Here is a 3,752-nt window from a genome sequence, read left to right on the forward strand (position 1 = left end):
TGTGTAGCATCATGTGCTAGCTTGTTGTTCACTGTTCATGAGTAGAAATGGCCGACTTTAGCATTATTTGTCCCCCCGTGTTACTGTCCCCCCGCGTTACTGTCCCCTCCCGTTACTCCTGGCTGTACATAAGTTAGGGCTATCTATTAGAGGGTTAGGTTTTTGATCGGTGTCTGGCATGTATTTTTATGTTTAACATTAATTATATTATTAATAACAAAAATAGTTTAAACTTAAATTTATTGTCCAGGGGTTTCATGACCACCCATTTTTTGACCACCCAGTTCTTTTAAATATTGTCCACCCCGTTACCAACATTGTTACCTGTGTTTTTTTATATTCATATAATAAAATCAATAAATATTTTGCATATCTTCAATGCAGAAAATGAACTGGCAAAATCAAATATCTTAAACATTTGACCAAATTCCATAGTTTGCTATTTTCTTCTAAAACAATTGTGTGGACATTCCCATCTAGTCTAAAATCAGAACACGTATTTTATGTACAGTGTGTGTTTATTAAAACCTTTTTAAACTAAATTTTCAGGGACAAGGTAAGGGACACTCTGAGCTCTTAGAAAATGTAAATATTATAATAACTGTCCATTAAAAACATTCATTAATAGAGATTGAAATGTCCAGTAACGCGGGGGGACATGTGTGTAAAAACGTGCAACAAATCTGATTAAAATTCTGATATCATAACATCCTGAGCTGGCCCAATATATTTTTCTCATAGTTGAACTTGTCCTTCATCAGATTAAATTATAAAATCAATGGAAATATTGTATTTTTTTAGGCAAGGTTACCACCCTCAAATGGCACCATTTGCTAAGAATGACCCGGCTCTCCCTAGGGGGGCCGGCGGGTATGCCCCCCCAGGAAAAAAATTGGAAAAATAAACCATTAAATGGCACTTTCTGGAGACTTTTTTTGCAAATAATGGAGAGATCAAGTTTTACATGATATGTGCAAAACTGTAGGGTTAAGAACCTTTGCATTGTTGTAGTATCAACAGGTTTTAGGGCATTTAGCATTTACATTATTAACTTCTTATGATATAAAAACTGACCCAGACAATGTGCTAAACATAATGAACCACATGAAGAGACAGTAGCATATGTTAGCAACAGCTGAGAAGATTTGGGTCTGTGGTGAACAGGTCCAGGGGTCCCTGGTGTAGGGACCAGTGACCCAAAGTTAAATTAATGTTGAGGGATCAACTAAGACCACTGAAATTCTAAAGAATGAGAACCACTGATTTACATAAATTCTATTCCTTTAACCTTTGTGCCAAGGTTCAGTAATGTTTGGCCCTCATCTTCTGTGCCCCACTTACTGTATTCACTTTTTTGGGAAAATAAAGACTATTTGTTCATTTTATAAAACATCAAATTAATTATTTACAGTTACATTTAGAGATGCACAGAGGTTAAAGGTGCACAATAGTGGCCCAACGTTGCAGTATTGTGTATATATAGTTTAGTATAGCTCAGATGTGTTTAATAAGATTTCTGCTCATGTTTACAATTTTGTGCATATCCAAAATATAACTCCTGCCATCTGTTGTCCGAGATTTGGAGAGTTGTAATATAGTCTGCTATGCATGTCATTGCTCCGCCGATATGGCAGCAGCTCACTCAGACCGTCTGACTGACACATAGGACCATTTGGGTCTCTGACAGAGTTTAGAAGTGGCTGTTCGCCGCTCTTTATCAGAGGTCTACGCACGGATGCAGCGCGTCCCAGCCCACAGCAGAGCGGGTCCACTAAAATGAACTGAAGTTGCTACACTACCAGCCGCGCTGCTCACCTCTATTGTTACAGAGAGAGAGGACACGAAGCGACGGACGGGTCTGTGATACTCAGAGCACATACCTGAAGCCGGGGAAGCTGCACCTGGGATGGCTCGTAAAAAAAAAAGGTTCTCATTTTGCGACAATTTGAAAATTCCACAGACAGGGAGCGCTCTTAAACCCCTAACAATCTCTGAAAGCACAACTAGTCGATCACGAGTGGCTCAACAGGTAGATCTATAGATAAACTCATCTTTCAGAAATTTGACAGACCGGGGTTGACACTTCAGCGTGAGAAATCTGGGGTGTGGCGTGTGAGCGTGTGAAACCAGTCAAATGCGTGTGTCTCACGGCCAATGCGTGAGAGTTGGCAGCCCTGACTTTATATTACCTTTTTTGACATACTATAAGATAATCAGTCAGATTGCTCCGATGATTAGAGAGTGATTGGGAGACAGAAAGTTTTGTGTTTGAATCTTAAATGTTGCAGTGAGAAGAAGACATACATGTCACAAACACAGACCGATTTTTCAGGTCAGATAGCTCAGTTATTTGAGACAATGTCTTCCAGCTGCTGGAACCCTGACACTGCTGAGATCTGTGGCTTCGTGTATAAAGGACAGCACAGCTTTCATAGCAGACGGTAGGATAACCGGCCTGAACTTGAATATTCACATGTATAAAACAAGGCGTACAGCAGGTCCTGCGCACATTTGCTTTAATCGTCACAATCAAGATGAAAATGACCGAACCCCCAACCCCGCCTTGCCTCCTCCCATAACTTAAAATGGAAATGACTATACATTTGGCCCCGACGTGACGTTGGAGGAGAAAAAAATGTTCTGTTTGGAGGTTTGTCATCTAGGATAAGCGAGAAAAGAAACTGCCCAGAGCGACACATGCTGACCGGGCAGTGAATGCACCGAACCATGCTAGAAAGAAAAAAATGAGTATCTCCACTCATTTTTTTCTTTCTAGCATGGTTCGGTGCATTCACATTCAAGCCAATAGTAGCAGCGCCAAACCACATACAGAACAACATGCATCTGAGTCCGTCAAAATTACACACAATAAGCAGTTTGAACTCACTGATGTAATGCTATTTATTTTCAAAGTAGTAGGCTCGGTGAAACTCGGTGAAATTTAAAAAATGTTTTTAAATGTTAATTCACAATGAAAACATTACCGTCTACAGCCGCGAGAGGGCGCTCTAGGCTTGTGACAACTCTATGCTGCTCCTAAAGACAACTGAGAAAGACTGAACAGACAAAATGCCCCTCAAAAAAGAAAATCCTTGTCCGCAGATAATAAACTGTAAAAAAAAAATGATGCGGCCGAAAAACGGTAGTCGAGAAGCAGAAAGAAAGTTCGGAGTGATTGAGAAACTTGTTTGGGACTTATTGCATGAAGAAAACAAGGGAAGCTAACCGCGGGCTGAAAACAAGATGGCAGTGCTGGAGGAGGGGCTCCACCGATATAGTTACTCAACGGTGTAGTTACTTCTCCACGCCCTGGTAGTTGTTCTGTGTGCTGTCGTGTAGTTGAATAACTGTAAATGTGTTACCGTTATCATAACGGGAACCTACCGTATTCAGCTTGTCATTCTTTGTGCTGTGTCGAGTTGAATAACACAGCACAACAAAGGGGTGTGTATATTAATGCCCCTTGTATTTTAAGGAAGAACATTTATTTATTTACAATACCTTATTCATTATGAAAGAAAATTGGTGTGTTTAAAAGGCTGGATTTTCCTAATTGTTTTGAATTAAGGCATTAAGATCATTTTCCAAAAGATGTTTTTTATTCCACTTTTTAATCAACTTTAGCATGTGGCTGTAAACATTCAACAGCCACTGTATATGTATGTATGTGTGTTTGTATATATATATATACACACTCACCGGCCACTTTATTAGGTACACCTGTCCAACTGCTCGTTAACACTTAATTTCTA

General features: G+C 39.7%; 1 long non-coding RNA gene across 1 annotated transcript in view; it reads right to left on the reverse strand.

Annotated features, from left to right (window-relative positions):
- The window catches only part of LOC117959291, a 12,869-nt gene extending 10,676 nt beyond the window's left edge, over positions 1–2,193 (reverse strand). The window contains exon 1 of the long non-coding RNA XR_004659910.1: positions 2,180–2,193. This is a non-coding gene — a long non-coding RNA (uncharacterized LOC117959291). The remainder of the gene's footprint in view (positions 1–2,179) is intronic.
- Between the last annotated feature and the right edge of the window lie 1,559 nt (positions 2,194–3,752).

Source organism: Etheostoma cragini, chromosome 16 (genome assembly GCF_013103735.1).
Source record: "Etheostoma cragini isolate CJK2018 chromosome 16, CSU_Ecrag_1.0, whole genome shotgun sequence".
Classification (NCBI taxonomy): domain Eukaryota; kingdom Metazoa; phylum Chordata; class Actinopteri; order Perciformes; family Percidae; genus Etheostoma; species Etheostoma cragini.